The following is a 20,207-nucleotide window of genomic DNA, read 5'->3' as shown; positions in this document are numbered from 1 at the left end:
TTGCAGTGCAAGATCCACCAGTTCTCATTTATACAGTACTGCAGGTATGTGTTTGTTCTTCTTTTTAGAACACATATTTTATATAAGGGAACTGTCATTTATATGGGTGTTTTTATTACTCTGCCTAGAATGCTAGTATTTCTTTGTCTCTGTAGCCTGAAGTACAAACTGAACTTTAAAAAGCAAAAAGGATAAAATTAGGAAGGTTGACCATAGCCCCTGAAGCATTGTGAAACAACTTTCATGTACCTTTTTGTGGCTTATCCTCTTTGTAACATCAAGCTAGTTATCTCTAGAGGAAAAGCATGTTTTATTTCCAAACAAAGCTCAGGGTGACTTTGTGCTTCAGGTTATTATTACATTTTAATCTCAAAAATCAAATGCTAAAAAACTACTGAAAAGAAGGTATTTACCTTGTTCAAAGGGCTTGATAAGAAAAGTGTGCACAGAGTGGACAATGTGTAGTTGGCAAAGCACAATACTTCACTTAGTAGTGTAACACATTCATATGTACAAGAAAATCACCAATTTGTTAAGACAATAGAGACCAAAAATTTCCTGATTATACATCGGGAAGTTAAGGTAGACAATGCCATCATACAATATTATAACAAAGCAGTATCCCATAAAATCAAAGAAGTGTTTTATATGTATAATTCCACAATATAATTATCCTTTCACTCCTATAATATATAATATAAGATATAATAATATGAAATATGGCAAATGCCCTATTCCTACAGTCAGAGAGCAGTCTGTTTAACCCAGTAGGAGGTGGGGTAGGGTTCTGGCACAGAAATGGGAAATTGGAGAACTCCTGGAATTAAAAATAGTTTACCTAATAAATAGATGTTGAATTTAATCCAGTCTATTTTAAGCAAATTAAGTGTCACCGTGTACGTATTAGGTGTGCAGCATAATTTTAAAACAAACAAATTAATCCCTTGTCACCAAGGAATTCCATAACTAGCATATAATATGTCCTTAAATAAAAGCATCTATCAAGGCTACATATTAAAAGGAGAGCTACCTCATTCAGTAGGTAGTTGTATGTCCCAGGAGATATTTCTCATTTGTGCTGTTTCATACTGATGCTAAACAAACACTAAAGTGCCTGCTACTCATTTGTTTAATGCTTGTTGTGCATAATCTCAGTACAAGTGGGTTATAATGAACCCAATGTCTGTGTTATTCATGCTGGCTTTATCCTACGGAAGTACAGAATTTTGCAAAGTTATCATAAAACAACTTCTTGCCAGGACATTCAGGTTATCAACTTTCTATTCTGCCACAGAAGGTTTACAGTGAGGTTGGCTGAGATGGTACAGATTTATTATATTCATTATGTTTGTTTTGTGTTTGTTAAGAGTGTGTGAAATCATTGGCTTTATCTGCCTTACCTCACTGTATTCCCATTCATTATCTTACTCAGTTCCATATTTAATAGATCTGAAGCAGCACAATAGACTGAACCATGAATAGTGGGAGAGAATTGGTTTACATTTACATTTATATCACTCTCTGACATCTTCTCAGTCCATGTGGCTGGGAAGATGTACAGTGCTGTGCCTTTCCTCCAGTGTGGCCTTATAACAGCACAAACTAATTACTGATATGGGATCTGTTATCCGAAAACATATTATCCAAAAAGCTCCAAATTACAGAAAGACCATCTCCTATAAACCCATTTTTTTTTTATATATATTTTTTCTCTTTAATAATAAAACAGTACCTTGTACCAACTGAGATATAATAATCCTTAAAGGAGAAGGAAACCCCCAGGGCGCTAAACCCCTCCCCCCCTCCCCTGTGCTGCCCCCCCTCCCTCCTCCCCCCTGGCCTACCTGTCCCCCTGGGCAAATGCCCCTAACTTTTTACTCACCCCTCTGCGCAGGTCCTGTCCACGGAGTACGCAGTCGCCATCTTCTCCCACGCGCGTCTTCTTCCTGCTCTGATCGGCGTTTTCTGGCGCATGCGCAGTAGGAACAGGTACCGGTACGGCTCTACTGCGCATGCGCCGAATGTCACGAAGTGAAATCGGAAAACTTTGTGACATTCGGCGCATGCGCAGTAGAGCCGTACCGGTACCTGTTCCTACTGCGCATGCGCCAGAAAACGCCGATCAGAGCAGGAAGAAGACGCGCGTGGGAGAAGATGGCGACTGCGTACTCCGTGGACAGGACCTGCGCCGAATGTCACGAAGTGAAATCGGAAAACTTCGTGACATTCGGCGCATGCGCAGTAGAGCCGTACCGGTACCTGTTCCTACTGCGCATGCGCCAGAAAACGCCGATCAGAGCAGGAAGAAGACGCGCGTGGGAGAAGATGGCGACTGCGTACTCCGTGGACAGGACCTGCGCAGAGGGGTGAGTAAAAAGTTAGGGGCATTTGCCCAGGGGGACAGGTAGGCCAGGGGGGAGGAGGGAGGGGGGGCAGCACAGGGGAGGGGGGGAGGGGTTTAGCGCCCTGGGGGTTTCCTTCTCCTTTAATGGAGGCAACCACAGCCAATTGGGTTTATTTAATGTTTAAATAATGTTTAGTTGGATACAGATCTTGATGTAGCCTGGTTGGGGGGCTCATCTGGGGGTAGTAGTCTCCCTAGATATCAAGAAAACATTTGATTAGTTTAAATGGAGGTATTTGTGGGAGACAATGGTAGCAAAGGCAGCCTCAAGCTACGTTAAAGTTACCGGGAGCTCCAGGGGGAAGTAAAAGGGGGGTATTTAACATTGATCATGAGTAGATCAGTAGGCCTGGGGTCTCGATGCCAGCCTCGATTTAAGGCTGGGAAAAAGGAGGCAGGATCCAGCCTTGATTTAGGGATTAGGTTCAGTTCCTTTGGGGCCGAGTAAGGATTATTAATGGAAATGTTTGTTAAGCAAATTGTTTGTTAAAAGTTGTCAATGTTATACATATAAATTATGTTAAGTGTTATGTTTAAAAAATAATAACTGCAGCCCTCTCTTTGCAACTAATGGGAAAATTTAGGGTCCCTAGTGAAAATTCACCAGAATGACAATCGATAACAATGTGTTGCATCTTTTTGCCAGATGAATTTTCGTTCTGCCAAGACGTAACTTCGCATTTTGACGAATAAGCATATGCACTGCGTATTAACGTCTGACGAAGTGGCGCAAAGTGTGTTGGAAAAATTAGCCATTTAGAAAATTTCCCCCTGTGTCTCCAAGGGTCTTTACTGGGGAAAGAAGAGGGGCTGGGTGAGCAAAATAGGGGAGGGTGAATCATGACACAAAACACTATCACGTTTTATATCAGCCTGTGTGACATGGAACATATTGCCACCTCTTATTTGCCATCCTGCAAAGTAAGAATTTCAACCCCTCTTCCCCTCTAAGGACGTGTATTTCTGGGAAACACACATACACGAATACAAATTTACATTATCCATATATACCCTATACACCATAACAACAAGCTAAGTTAAACAAACTGCTGTGCTGACACATAGTCAAAATGGAATCCGAGCAAAGAAATAAAGCAGAAATAGTTTTTTAAATCTAGTAACCATATGTTCATTTAATTGTGTCTGTCCTTTTCCTAGCATTGCCCCCAATGAACATAGTAACATCTGTTGATTGTCACAATTATTTTTCCCTTGTGAGCTATCCTATTTTACTTCAGCATTCTTAAAAAGAGCTGTATTTTTTTCAGGTTTTTCAGATGTTGTGACAGTAAAGATACTAAAATGTAGACTAAGGTTACAAGAGAATCGGAAAATACAATTTATTAAATGAAGGCTGTAGGCCTGCCCTGATTGTAATGAGACTGCATTTAAATTAAAAGCAATCAGCGTTGCCCTGGCTGGGTTTTTATAAGTCTTTGCTTTTTTCACATGATCCCATGACCTCGATGTAGAATGCAAAAAGCAATAAGAACACTTTTTTTTTAATTTTTCTTAAATTTTATAGGTTGAATGAGTAAAATCATTAGGGGCACATTTACTTAGGGTCGAATATCGAGGGTTAATTAACCCTCAATATTCGACCGTCGAAGTAAAATCCTTCGACTTCGAATATCGAAGTAGAAGGATTTACCGCATTTAGTACGATCGAACGATCGAAGGAAAAATCGTTCGATCGAACGATTAAATCCTTCGAATCGAAAGATTCAAAGGATTTTAATCCATCGATCGAACGATTTTCCTTCGATCACAAATTGGCTAGAAAGCCTATGGGGACCTTAATGTTGATGTTCGGTAGGTTTTAGGTGGCAAAGTAGGTGGTCGAAGTTTTTTTTAAAGAGACAGTACTTCGACTATCGAATGGTCGAATAGTCGAACGATTTATAGTTCGAATTGTTCGATTTGAAGTCGAAGTCGTAGTCGAAGGTCGAAGTAGCCAATTCGATGGTCGAAGTAGCCAAAATAATACTTTGAAATTCGAAGTATTTTTTATTCTAATCCTTCACTCGAGCTAAGTAAATGTGCCCCTAGGTGTGTGAAATTATTTTCTGTAGAATGAAATATAAGCACTAAGTTTTGAATACAGATTATTTAACTATGTTAGAATTTTTTTGTGATCAAAGACCCCAGCAAAAACACCTTGGCGAGAACATGACTTTTAAAGATTTTTATTGTTCCCTCAGAAAATGGTGTAATAAACTGCTCACAGGTGTTGCATGTAATTTCCTTTAATTTAGTGTCTCACCATATGAATATTATTATGGGAGGGTATACAGCAAAGGTGAGTGAAAATAAAAAAGAGTGAATGTGAAGAAATGAAACTGTGTTTAATTTTCCAAGCTGATAGAACAGAGCTTCATTCACTTCTCCCATACATAGACCTGCGTGTGTGGCTTAATCAGGCTGTCTAGCTCAGGCAGAATTAAGTAGCTTTCATTGTCTAATCAAGAAGGAACAGCTGAGCACACAGGTGCTGTAACAATCAAGCCCTGACAGGACGTGTCTGCAAAATGTAGAACAAAATATAAGGAAAGAAGAACATCCTTAAAATGAAACCTAATGTGAAGCTGAGGTCACCCTCTAAAACTTTATTCTGTTACCATGAAATCCTCTGATCCCATTCGGGCAGGTTGATGTGGCACTCTCCCGACAGTCTGTATTTACCTTTGTCATGATTCCATCGTTGGCTGGAGGGCCAAACAATTGGATCAGCCAAATATTTGCCAGCGCAAGGTGGCCATATTGGGCAAAGAGCCTCACCAAACAAGCATATGTTTAGGGGCAGATTTTTGAATGGTTGAGTCGTTTTTTCCCGAAAAAATTCAACTTTTCGAGAGTTTTTGGGTTAAAAAAAACCTCTGATTTTTATTTTTTATTTCTTAATAGATTTATTATACCCAGAAGCTGGAAATAGTTTGAATCTGAAAATAATTCAGCTAAAATCTGTTGAAATCATGTTGAAGTTTTTGAACTATTTCAAGATGTTAATAGGGAACAAGAAAATCAGAGACCTGCAACACCGGATCATTTAACAATTCATATCTGTATTTGTCAATGTTAAAAAGCACATTTGGCATTATGGGCCTATATAATGCCAGGTGTGCTTTTTAACATTGATGAATAAACATACGAATTTTTAACTGATCCAGATATCTGCACCAGGCAATGCACTTTCGGACCTGGCCTTCAGGATTCTAACAAAGAAAAAGTGAGGCTGATGCTTGTTGTTCTGTATGAAGATGTTAATAGCCTTTATGATGTTTGGGTTTTTTTTAGGACAGCTGAAAGGGGTCTATAAGAAGCAAAAGTAGGGTGTGCTTGAGTCAGTATAATAATATAATTGTTTTAATTATTGTAAATATTTTCCTGAATGCAATACAATTTAAATCTCTCTGCATATTGTATGCTGCAAATGTGCTGCTTGTTTAAGCAGTTTTTAGTATGTAAATACTAAAATAATGGCTTTGTTATTTTAATTTGAACAGGATCTTTATAAAACACACATAAGAAAAATTATCTTATTGCTTTAAGTGAATGTAAAAAACACATATTAGTCATTTGTAATATTTAAACTGCTATTAAGGTCCTCCACATTATTCCCCATAATAAATTATAAACCATCTATAAATATTTCAGCAATTTAATATTTGGAATGTATGCATTATGATTCCATAAATATTTATTCTTCCATTAGCGTATATCAATATTCACATATAATGGGGCAAATTCTATTCCCTTTCCAGTTCAATGAGATGGTAAGTAAAAAAGTCCCTTCGATCATATTATAATTAATGTGTCAGATTTCATGCCCTTTAGTTAATTGTCACTTAAGAGTGTTGAATTCTAAACTGTGGGGTAGCTGGATATAAAATTAGACTCTAGAACATATCTCTGTAATAAGTTTATAATTTGAACTCAGTATCTCAATAATATGATTGTTATTCGAGTGAAGACTTGAGCAAAATAAAATGCAATATATTCCCACAATTTAGTGCCAAATATAATACATACATCCTATTGACAACCTAAACACACTGCAGTTATATTGCACCCTAGTGGGTCAGCCTTTAACAGAATTATAATTAGACCTCCCCTTCCCAAAAAAAAGTTTGTTCCTTTTCTTTGTCCTAATTAGTAGGATAACACATATAGGACAAATATAGCTCAGATTCCTAGCTGGTAATCCTATCCAGGCTTTTTGTAGCATTTCTGTGTTGCTCCCTCTTTTTAATGTGTCGTTTAATGGGTTTTCATTGTATGGTTATGTAGGCAGTCTGTGATTTGCCCCTCCTTATCTTAATGAAGAGCCTCTTCTTTTAGATCATTTATTTGAACTTCACATTGCTGAATGTTATTTCTGACTTACAGTATATCATTTCATGGTTTTATATGTTCTCACCTTATCAGTTATTTATTATAAACATAAACTGATTAAATGATATGCCCATCCTTTGCCAGATTTCTTACTGGGAGCTGATGGCATTAGTAAGAGAGCCCCATAGTAGAAATAATTGTATTATCTTATACTATAGGCATAAGAGGAAGCATCTTGCATCTATTCCAATGTAGCCATCCGTAGTCAGAAAGCCCCTGATATCATTAAAGAGACCCAAAAAACCCAAGACCTTCTTAACTGGCTTTAGCCAGGGCAGTTTGAGGTAATTATGGTCTAAATTTAAAAAAAATGGGTACAATTGTCAACTATATAGTAATACGTGGTTTAAATGGTTAAAACACTGTTTTATATATTAAATACCGTTTGCAGTTAAACAGCTGAATGGACCTACTCCTTTTTCGCAATTAATTGGAACTCACCTCCCTGACACTTTCCTTCAGGCAATAAAAAGCACCACAGGAATGATCAATATATGTTTTATAATGTTCAATTTCTTTATAATAATACAATATAATACAGTCCTCAGTTCATTTAAAAACCTCACAAGAGAAATTATCCTTTTATATGTATACAACATCTTTTAATCAAATGCAGAGAATTTATTTGACAGCATAATTATGATATAATGATGGAGTGATACAATAAATGCGCTTTTAAAAAGCAATTTTTTCTTTTTTTTGTCATTCTGCAAGTTCAGCAGGTGCAAACATTTTGCTAAGATCCTTCATGATTCTGGTCAATGTGTGCAGGTTATTCTTTTTAAATTGTACCGGTATTGATATTTAAATGTTTGTGTTGTATTTTAGACAGGAGTACACAAATGAACCACATTTTAGTTTTGGTCTATTTGCCTTAGTTAGTTTAGCATTTGTTCTCTTTGCTTCAGTTAGCTCAGCATTGACACCAATGTAAACCCCAGCCATTTAACTCATATTGGTTCAACTTCACAGTAACCGTTTCACAAAGCTTTTCTCCATTTGTGTATAAATACTGTATATATAAACTGTGTTTGCTATTTTATGACAAAGAGTCTACCAACTTCAGGTTTACAAAGACTACAATCATCACATATATTTTTTGTAGACTCAGATATCAGTTTCATATAGAAAAACAAACCCTGAAAAGCAAGTAATAAACAAAAGTAAGAATATATGAAATAAAACAAGTATTACCAAGAAACAAAGGAAGTAAGAGTATATGGGCAAGAGGAAAAAGTGGGATGTAGAGAAAGTGATTGGGGGGATTAGGAAGTGAGAATGTGGGAGATTAGTGGGTAGTCGATGGTATAATTCCGTCACTTGCATGTGGGTACCATGTTCAATAAAAAGTGAAGTACAGTTATAGGAATGTGAGCTGCTATAGCTGCAACTATTAGTGATTTGTCCATAAAATATTTTTTATTTTCAACAAAAATGGTTCTGATTAGTTAAATAATTTAAAGTGAAAACAGCATTAAATCATAATATTTATGTGTACATAAATAGTTCATAAAAAATAGAATGATGCAAAAAAAAATCCCTACATACAACAATCCATAAATAAACTTGTCTGAACACAGATTCTATGTTCAGACTGTGTGTGATATACATGGAATAGTTAGCATGTGCTTCTAATTAATTAAACATGAATTTATTTAGTTAGGACCAAGTACCAGTTCCTTCTTTATTATTAAAAAGAAAAACTAAATTATAACAAAAATAAAATGGATTCTATGGGAGATGACCTTCCTGTAATTCAGAGCTATATGAATAATGGGTTAACAGATATGTGAACCCATATCTGTACTTTATTTGTATTTTATCTGCTTTGCAATGATCAAAAATCGATCAGCTTTAATGTCTTTGTTTACCCAGCTTATTTTAAGAAAAAAAAGAAAAAAACATACATTTTTCATGATTAACATAATATGCAAATAGTAGGTTCGGCGCACGTTGAACAAGGCCATATATTGTCCATTTAAATTAAAAAACAAACAAAATAGATGAATAAAGCTGGCACCTCTAGCTGGCTTTATAAACTTGTGGCAACAACGCCCATTAATGTGCATCTGACACACGGGAGCCCTTGTGACAAGGCAATGTCTAGCTGCAGTAATGTCACTGCTATACTGTCATGGGAAAACATGTTTTTTTCAAAACACATCAGTTAGGGGCAGATGTATGAAGGGTCGAATATCGAGGGTTAATTAACCCTCGATATTCGACTAGGAACTAAAATCCTTCGACTTCGAATATCGAAGTCGAAGGATTTAGCGCAAATCCTACGATCGAACGATCGAAGGATTATTCCTTCGATCGAACGATAAAATCCTTTGAATCGAACGTTTCGAAGGATTTTAATCCAACGATCGAAGGAATATCCTTCGATCAAAAAAACTTAGGCAAGCCTATGGGGACTTTCCCCATAGGCTAACATTGAGTTCGGTAGCTTTTAGCTGCCGAACTAGGGGGTCGAAGTTTTTTTTAAAGAGACAGTACTTCGACTATCGAATGGTCGAATAGTCGAACGATTTTTAGTTCGAATCGTTCGATTCGTAGTCGAAGGTCGAAGTAGCCCATTCGATGGTCGAAGTAGCCCAAAAAACACTTTGAAATTCGAAGTTTTTTTAATTCGAATCCTTCACTCGAGCTTCATGAATCGGCCCCTTAATAGTGCTTCTCCAGCAGACTTCTACTCTGAAATCCAGTATAGCAAAAATATTTTTTTTTATATTTCATTTAGAAATCTGACATGGGGCTAGACATATAGTCAGTTTCCCAGGTGCCCCAGTCATGTGACTTGCGCTCTTTCCCACTGTGACCCCATTCAGTTACATTGAGTAGGAGAAACAATAGCCTGTCAGAAAGCAGTTCCATAGTGCAGCACTGGCTCTTGCTGAAAGCACATGACCAGGCAAAGTGACATGAGATGGCTGCCTAAACTCCAATATTACAACTAATAAAAAATACACTTGTTGGGCTAGGAATGAAATTTTACATGGTAGAATAAATTATTTGCAGTGTAAACGTGTGATTTAGAAATATAATCGACACCATAAAATGCATGACAGAATCCCTTTAACTGTAAACAAACAGGTAAAATCATGACCAAAAAGAAGTAGACAGATTTGTTTGCTATATCTTTTTACTAAGAGCTAGGACCCCTGTTCTTTTGCAAAGTTTCAGTTCTCTCTAATTTGAAGGATTTCTTCTTCTAATTCTTCTAGTTTTCAGATATCACAATGAGTTTTAATGAGATCTGGACTCATTGCTGTACACTTCAGAACTGCTCAGTTGTCTTTAACCTTTCCTTGATCATAAATATTCTTTATGTTATTGTCTTTCTGGATGACATCTGTGATGGGGACCATTGCCCAGACCAACACCCTCTTTGAATATCATAAGACCACTATTAAAGGGATAGGTCTGGGGTGCTACTACCACATGGAAGTCTGGGAACTCTGCTAAAAATACACCTTGATGTGGGATGGTGACTTATCAATTTTATGATCATAAACCCTTGTTTTTTAATATGCATGGACTCGCATAGATACTAAATTACTAGTGAAACAGGGGACCAGGGAATTTGCATTTATCAGCTTTTTCCTCTTTTGTATGATCTGTCTCATGTCCTCATCTCCACTTAACTTTCTTTTCTCCATATTCGTTGTGTTGCAGTGGTACACAGTCCACAATCAAGCACAATGAGATATAACTCCTTTCAAACTGGTTGAATGTGCACTTTTTATACTTCATGCATCTGCAATTAAAATTATCCAGTGCATTTTAGAATTTCTGCTTGGAATAATATAAGGCTTAGCAATTATTTGTTTTGCTTTTTGTGTTGTTCAACTTCAGCCATTAAAATACATATGTAAATGCCACTATAATTTACAATAACATTGCTGATATATAGACACCTAAATATGATACATATCTGTTTCAGCCTAAATATTGATCAAAAATTCCAAATTCACGTTGGAGTCAGATTTTGACTGACAGTTAATAAAATACATTGGTTTGTAGTCTCTATGCCTAGACAGCTGTTTCAAAACAGAGAGAGAGGTTGTGATCAAGTATTGTTTAGATATTGTTTGTGTAAAAATCTTGAAAGGTTTGATCATGATCTTGTGTTGTTGCTTTTTCCATTTATTTTTAAGTGAGCTGACATATAGATGTTCATAACAGGAAATGGAACACTTGTGGCACTGACGTGTCTAAATTTATTTTAATGGAGATTTATTTTAATATGAGGAATCACAGCGCACATAAAAATATTTTCCAATTTTAAAAAAAGGAGTTTTTTTTCCTTAAGCCTCTTTTTACACAATACCATATACTGTTACAAGACAAAGCACTTTACTCGAAAGCAAAAAAAGACAAACTATGCTAAGATTAGGAGTTGATCCCAGTGGTCTGTGTTTAAAATTATATCTATGATAGCATGAGAAAAAGATTACATTTTTATCAATCACAAAATGGAAATGTGTCAGACAATGCTTACAGTAAGACACGTTTGGTACATCTCCATTCCATATCTTTCATTCTAATATATGTTCTAGTTGTCTAGTATCAAAGGGACAAAATAACAAATCACATACAAGGGAATAAAAGATGAGAACAGATTAAAGGATTGATTCTATAAGGAGCATGGGGAGCTATACACATAAATACAGAAATTGCTAAGATTGCTAAGAAGTTTTTCTTTCTTCCCTAAAAGTAAATTATGAAAAGCAATAAAAAAAAATTGCTAATTCCTAAAGGACTAGACATGCTCCACAGAAATGCACTGACAGTTATAGTATATGTATACATCCATTTATTGTACAGCACTGCTTATGTTGGCACTATGAAATAATAATAACAATCATATTTGGTTTCATGCTGTTATGCCAGATTAGTAAATGGAAATCAGTGAAGTGGGTCAAAGTAGTAAACTTTACTATTTACTATTTTACTTCTTTATTAGTTAAATTATGTTTTCAATTCAACCTCTAGCTAAATTCAGAATGCTTGGATATTTCAGCAGTTTTTTTGGGGGGGGGGGGGACGATCTTATGAGATCTCATAAGTCTATGAGTTTATGACCTTCTTCAGAACTTGACAACTGCCTAAATATGTTTCCATGCAGTACATATACAAATACATTTTTAGCCATACCAGATTTGCTTGTGTACAAATTATCTCATATATTATGTAATATGTCAAAATATTTCAGAAATATCCTAACAATTAACTGATTGCATATAATTAAGTTTGTGTGTATCATCACATTATACTGATTATCTATACTAATTAATGCGAACAGATGTTAGATAATGCTTCAGGGATGTAATTAATTATTGCAGTATTGATGCAGTATTATATATATATATATATATATATATATATATATATATATATATATATATATATATATATATATATATATATATATATATATATATATATATATATATATATATATATATATATATAAATGCATACTCCAGGCAGCCTGGTTGCCAACAGATGTTTTATATATATAAAACATCCAAAAAATATTTTATTGTGCAAAATCAAAGTTTCTGTCACATATTCAGACCTTTATAGTTATGCAGTACTACAAATGACAGCACTTGTCATTGACAATTAGAATATATAGAGATTAACTTTTATCAGTGTTTTGATACCAAAAGGAACCTTCATTAAATAAATGTAACTACATCTTTTTTGATTTCCAGCAATTTAAAATAGGATGCAGGTAAGAATCTCTGAAAGAACACATGCTTAATTATTCAGCGTATCATGCTGGTTAAAATAAATCTCTTGGGGTTTATTTAGCAGGCCCAGCATTACTAGCCCACAGTTTTCATCTACCTATTAAATAACAATTACCAAGAAGCACATGCTAACTGTCACACATCTGAACTTGTGTGCCCTTTAGGTTTTCTATTAACAACACTCTGCCATTAATTCTCTTCCATAATCGTGCCTTTGTGCTAAGAAAATGCATTCCTACTCCAAAAACTGTATTGTGGTCAGTACCAGCAACAGGAAATATATAAAATATATTGACATATGAATTAAAGGTAACTGTAAAAATCTATTTCAGGGACCACTAATAAGCATGGTTTCTCTTCTACTGTGTTACATTAAAGGGATTCTGTCATGATTTTTGTGGCTTATTACACTGATTACATTGCAAATAATTCACTCTACTATTAAAAATGTTATTCTTGAACCAACTAATGTATTTTTTCTAGCTGTAATATTGCTGTGGGGGCAGCCATCTCAGTGCATTGTGCCTGATCCTGAGCTTTGAGAATGAGCCAACACTTCAGGATGGAATTGCTTTGAGACAGCTATTTTTTCTCCCCTTCCCATTGTATTATACCACGGCATGGGTCATGCTTGCAGTGCTAAAAATGCCCCCTAGTACTCCCCATGTAGACATGAGAATAACACCCAAGCAGGAAAAAAAATGCAAACAAATCCTTCAGTAGAGGTGTCAGATAGCTGCTATCTGGTTAGTTGCCCATTGTTCTGTTGATAAGCTGCTGATGGGCTGCTGGGGAGGGAAAGGAGGGGGTGATATCACTCCAACTTGCAGTGCAGCAGTAAAGAGTGACTGAAGTTTATCAGAGCACAAGTCACATGACCTGAGGGCTCCTGAGAAACTGACTATATGTCTAGCCCCATGCCAAATTTCAAAATTAAATATAACAGAAATCTGTTTACGTTTAAAAATTGAATTTCAGTGCAGTATTCTGCTAGAGCAGCACTATTAGCTAGTGCGTTTTGAAAAAAACATGTTTTCCCACGACAGTAAGAATACATGGCTAAAAGTGTTTACAATGCAATAAAAAACACAACGTTTTCCTAGATCAAATAACTATAGCAACCAGTTATATATTTGTTCAACTGACCAGTAATGGGCTTCCTGATCATTGGTTACAATGAGTTTCTAGACCTGGACAAACATTGCACCTTATAGACATTTCCTTCTTTCTACAAATGGAGTAACCTTTATCTATGAATTTGGCTCAGAAATGCTCACCAGTGGAGTAACTACCCGTGGCTACAAGGGGCTAGGTGCAATTGGGAAAAGGGGGTTGCCCTTGATTATGTGCAAAGGTGGCCTGGTAAGAAATATTACACCCTTGTGACTCTCTAAAGTATTATATTTAAACACATAATTATCCTATTTTTTCAACTGACACGATGAAGATTTAACAAAGATTAAGTAAAATTTGCTCCATCTGTATCTTACCTGGGGCATTATCAGAGCAGCACTCCTAGTGATTAAAGAGATAGGACATTTGCTTTTTTTATGGTGAGTGGCTCATTGAGTGATGCAACAGACTCCACTTATATGTGTAAATACAAATATGAATTATAATATAAAATAATACATGAATAAAAGAAATGCCCAAACTGTAAAGAATACATTGTAAATAAATCCTACTTGCAATATTTTCCTCTTCTCTTTCAAAAGAGGACCTAATGTATTACAACAACAGGCTGTATCAAATATGATTATGTAGTTTGATTTCTCATGTGTAGTGCATGCAGTGGCCTCTTGGCAAAATTCCTCGTTTCCCCCGTTAGATTTAGCAGCCAGCTCTGCATGTGAAAATGCTAAAGAGGTGCAGTAATTCAATGTAACCTAATCTCAATGTCATTTAAGGGCATGCTAGCAGTCAAAAGATAACCGTGCATGAACAATTTTATTGACTTCCCAAAAGCAATAATATTCTCTGCAATGTATCTATAGAGAACATGTTTAAACAACGTTACCTAAAAGTAGTCTTTATTCTACTACTATTAAAGCAGGTACTTTGAAATTTCTTTGGATATTAGTACTTATATGAAATGCACTGTAATAATCTATTTCTGTATCTGTATAAGATGTACAGGTCATTACCAAACTAAACGAAATGCAGACACAAAGAATACAGTATCCAATACTGTAGCAAGAAATTACTGTGCAGCAAAACAACATATTTTCAGGGCCCCCCAAAACAAAGCACATATACTTAGGGCTGAATATTATTTAGGCTTCCGGTGGTACCTCCACTCTCTTGGGCCAGTCTACTTAGTATGTATTTGCTTTTATTCCTTTTTAACATTACACTAGGTGGATTCACTGCTTACTTACTTATTTATTCCAGCAGAGAAATACTTGAAAAAGCTGGTGCAGACTCCCATACAGTTTTATCAGCTGCTTAAAGCGACAACAGACTTAAAAATGCTCATGTGTGAAATATGGTATCCATAAAAGTCCATGGGAGGTGTCAAAAGGGATTTTAGGTATTTCTCCACCGCAGAAATACTGTACACCAGTGGAAAAAGTCACATTGTGTTAGATTAGATTAGAGATTAGTTTACATGATGCTGTCTTTTTCCTTGTCACAAGAGAAGTCTGTACAGGTGTTTCATGTATTTATTTTAAGTTCAATGGGTTTGTTTGCTTTTACTCAACCAATGTTTATTAACCCTTCATTTCTTTCAGTTTTTCTAACAAATTCATTTTTTCCTGAAGTGTGCTCATTTTGTCTCTTCTGCTAAATCACACACTGGAGCTATCACTATTTATTAAGGATTGAGTTGAATTTTCCATGAAAATTCAAGTTGTCAAGGTTCTTTGTTCAAAAATCAAATTTTCAGGGTAAAAAAACTGCAAATTTTCCAAGTTTATTTTTTAAAAAAAAAAAACTAAAATTGTTCAAAAATCAAATTTTCAGGGTAAAAAAACTGCAAATTTTCCAAGTTTTTTTTAAAAAAAAAAAACTAAAATTGTTCAAGGTTTATTATACCCTGATGCTGTAAATAGCTTAAATGCAAAAATTCACCACCTAAAACTTGTCAAGGTCATGTGGAAGTCAATGGCAGATGTCCCATGAACCATTTGAAGATGTTAAAAGTCTTCATGATGTTCTAGTTTTTTTTTTTTTGAATGATTTTTGCCGGAAAAATTCGATCAATTTGAGTTTTTCCCCACCAAAAACTCGATTAATTTGAGTTTTTGGGTTGTTAACCCCAAACTCGCTGATTCAAGTTCACCTACACTATGTAATGTAATAATATTACGGAAGCAATAGCATGTACGGAAGTTATAAATGCAAACAGAGAGAAATAATAAGGAAGAAACCAGTTATTTCCCAGGTCTGTGTTTGCAGTTTGGTTTGGTTGTTTGGTGTCAATTAACGGAGGCCAAAATAGTTGTTGCTTTAAACTAATGTCTCCTTTGATAGATACATATTTGACAGATATATAAAAGGTGAGTTCTATAATTCTGAAACTGATGTATGATATTTACCTTGTGTCAGGTAATTGTCCGTCATTTTCTATACTATTTTAGTAAAAATGCCCCAAAATTAGTTTCCTTATTGTTTCTATAAAATATAGAGTAGGTGATACCTTGTATTGGCTAATTTGGTAGATTACAAAATGCAAGCTTTCAGGCCTATTTAGGTCCCTACTTTAGGCAAGATACCATGTAGTCCTGAAAGATCACCTGAGCTCTATAGTAGCTATGTGTTTATACACATATATGAGCCCTATATCTACTGCATTACATTACACAATGTGAATATACAGAACCCTGATATTAACCACCATCTGTAAATTTGGGGGTTGCCTTTACTCCCATATTTAATTCATCTCTAAATGTAACCCTTCTCAGTACAGACATGCAAGCTTTGTGACTAATCCATAATCCATGTTGTCCAGTATCTTTATCTTTATCTTTTAGTTGTAGATTAGTATCTATTATATATATTTAATATATATATATATATATATATATATATATATATATATATATATATATATATATATATATATATATATATATATATACACAGTCTGTTGAGTGAGCGCACTCTTACCGGATTTCAAACGAAGTGGGTGCGTTGGTCAAAGTATTCTTGTACACAGTAGTAAAAGGACCCGCCCTCCAAGTTTTATGTGAAAAAAGTGCTGAATTTTATTCACACATGCATATCCAACGTTTCGGTCCACACTGGGGTCCTTGAGAAAGGTCCCAGTGTGGACCGAAACGTTGGATATGCATGTGTGAATAAAATTCAGCACTTTTTTCACATAAAACTTGGAGTGCGGGTCCTTTTACTACTGTATATATATATATATATATATATATATATATATAATATGATATATGGTACTGTTAAATGAATGCAGGGAGTTTTAGTACAATAACTAAAGCTTGTTGGACATCTACTGTATATTAACATTATCAATTATTTAAACAAGATGACATTTAATCAAGAAGATATTATTGTAAAGGGTCTCCAACCAGGGCAAATGAGCCCTCTGCCCTGCAATACAAATGTCCTTGTTAAGCAGTATTTTGGAACACACAATAACAATGCACTGTTAAACTCATGACTGTGTCCCTACTGACCTTGCTGTCATTTAGATACAGCTTTTTGTAATAGCACATAACTCAGTTGGTGTAGGGTTACTGAGAGCAGTGCACAGTGGAAATGTGTGTGTGTTTGTGTGTGTTTGTATGTGTATGTATGACTGTGTGTGTGTGTGGAAGAAACCCAGCATCAGCAGGACCAGTACAAACCGCCTTGATACACATCATCAGCTGACCCCCCTCCTCCTTTTTTCCTTCAGAAACAGCAAGCCCATTCTCTCAGCCTACTCCACCTACTAAATCATCTGAACCGTCAGAGAAACATTCTAATACTGTACATCCATTCATACTGCAAAGGCAAAAAAGGCAGGGGAGCAGTAAGAAAGATAGACCCAGCAGTGCTACTACTGATCAGGTAAATTACTTAAGTATTCATTTTTTGTTGAAAACCTGTGCACATAGTAATAATGTTTATACCATGCTGTTCAACATAAGAATGTGTATTGTTTCTCAAGCAAACATCACTACTTCCTAATAAATTCTCCAGCACTGTATTATAAACATGTCATTCTTTTCTCCAGTGCATATCAATTGCATTAATGTGGGGGGAAACACAGCTCCAAGAATAAGGCAAGCTCTCCTGATGTGTGGTGTGTTAGTAGTGCTCGCTGCTGCCCTAGATTTGTAGGGGTGGAGTTGTCCTTCAGTCCTGTGAGTGGAGAGAAATAGCTGTAGTATTGTGACGTGCACAAGTCTACACTGGATTTTAAATCACGGCAAAAAACTCCTGTTTCTTAGGGAATTGCAACAACCAATAACATTCTACAGCATCTCCAGATATTTCTGCTTTATGGAGGCACACAAATTGGACATGAAAATGAAACCATTGTGTGTTGTACTTAAACTATATGTGAAGTTGTATACGTATTTGCCCTCCTGTAATTATAATGCAATGACTATTGAGCATTGGACATAATAATCTGACCTTTAACATGCAGGACTGATGTCACTGGGGGTTCCATAGGTTACACAACATCACATACACCTATACAGAGCATGCCTGGGGGGGGGGAGGGACCTGAGATTCTACTGTTTTGTAGAACTGTTCAGACAGATACAAGATTATGGTGTCTCTGTCAGACACACAAACACCTGCCTTTACCTGTAAAGAAGAGAAGGAAGAAAAAGATAATGCAGCTGGATCTAGATTGGTACGGGCAAAAAGTATGAACATGTAAAACCTGCAGCAAGGACTACAGCTATCTACTAAGGCAGAATTTCCATTTAAGGGGTTTAAACCCTGCTTCCTGGTGCCTACAGCTACTGAGCATCCTTAAGCTATAATGCTGTCAGTTCGGTTGTGCGTGTGTGGAGGACTGCTTGTTGTAGCTAGCTGATGTGTCTTATGCTTTCTTAGTAGGATTATTAGGTTATACTTAGAATGCTATTGTTCTGAAAGTCCAAGAAATGGAGTCCAAGAATAAGGCTCAATTTTGTATTAATTGAAATTTTAAGAGAGCGAGAGAGAGGGAATGGATACAACAAGTGAGTTCCAGGGGTGATTAGAAGAAGAGGTTGTACAGCAGCCACCCTCCTGCTATCAATGCAATTATATAAGAGACAGAGGAGGGAGAAAATTATATAAATCAAGGCTCATTTAAGACTGAATTAAAAGTTTAAGATAGACAATTAGCTGTAACAAACCATTGATAAAAAGGGGTGAAGAGCAATCTCCTACTACTGTAACTTGTATCATTGCAGCAACAGTGCTTGCAAATGGCCCTTTTTTTTAGAAGTAGCATAATTTTTAGCTCTGGATAATGAGAGGTGTCTTGCTAACTATGAAGATGTATATCTAAAACAAACAACAGTCATCCTATAGTTATTCCTAAAACAAAACATCTTCTCTTCCCTGGTTATTTTAGGGTAGTGATACCCAATCAGTTGCTCATCAACCCATTTGATGTTTCTCACATTGGCCTCAAAGCAGGGGCTTATTTTTGAATTCCTTGCTTGATGGGAAGTTTAGGTTGCATAAAACCCATGTGTACTGCCAAACAGAGTCTTCTGTAGGTTGTCAGTCCACATAGGGGCTACCAAATAGCCAATCAGAGCTCATATTTGGTACCTCCCCAGGAATATTTTGCATGCTTATGTTGCTCTCCAACTTCTTTTACATTTGAATGTGGGTTAATGGGTTAAATGTTGGGGATCCCTGTTTTAGGACATTGTTAAAGAGGTTATAAACCTAATAAATGTATTGAGCAAAAGTAAGTTTTTGAATTTACATACATTTTTAGTGGTTAACTGTATACAAGAAGTGTACAGAGTGTGCCCGTACAGGGTCACCAGCACTCTGACCTTAAGAAAGAGCTCTTGAGTTGAAAGCCTGAAATTATCTCAATGTGCCATTAACCCAGAAACTACTAAACACAGAAAATGAATGTAAATTGCAAATGTCATTAGAGGACAACTCTGAGTATGGTTACATAGAGATCTGAAAGTAAAAATTTAAATTATTTTTCACCCTATAGTCAAAGAAAATAAAAAAAGACAGAAACACACCCAAACCAAATATGTATGCCTCAGACTTTACAGGATAGTGATAGTGGAAATAGAAGCTAGTGCAGTAAAATAATAAATATTTACACTGGATTTATTCTTCTTTTATGAAACATCAACTCCTCCTTTCAAGCTCCAATTTCAATGGGTAAATAACTTTCTTTTTTTTCTTGTGAGGAAACTCATAATCCATAGCTATATTTGGCTTTGTTCTATGTATATAGTATAGTTATATTTGGCTTTGTTCTATGTGTGTGTATATATATATATATATATATATACATATATACATATATATATATATATACATATATATATACATATATATATACATATATATATATATATACATATATATATATATACACATATATATACATATATATACATACATATATACATATATACATATATACATATATACATATATATATATATATACATATATACCTATATATATATACATATATACCTATATAT

General features: G+C 35.5%; 1 protein-coding gene across 1 annotated transcript in view; it reads left to right on the top strand.

Moving 5' to 3' along the window:
• The first annotated feature begins 17,302 nt into the window (after nucleotides 1–17,302).
• LOC108711111 (monocarboxylate transporter 2) overlaps nucleotides 17,303–20,207 on the top strand; it is a 34,223-nt gene continuing 31,318 nt past the window's right edge. The window contains exon 1 of the mRNA XM_018252508.2: nucleotides 17,303–17,580. The gene's annotated coding sequence lies outside the window, so the exon portion shown is untranslated. The remainder of the gene's footprint in view (nucleotides 17,581–20,207) is intronic.

The sequence above is a fragment of the Xenopus laevis genome, chromosome 3L (genome assembly GCF_017654675.1).
Source record: "Xenopus laevis strain J_2021 chromosome 3L, Xenopus_laevis_v10.1, whole genome shotgun sequence".
In the NCBI taxonomy this organism is placed as follows: domain Eukaryota; kingdom Metazoa; phylum Chordata; class Amphibia; order Anura; family Pipidae; genus Xenopus; species Xenopus laevis.
Note: the sequence above shows the minus strand (reverse complement) of the source record. Positions and strands in the feature narration are given on the sequence as shown.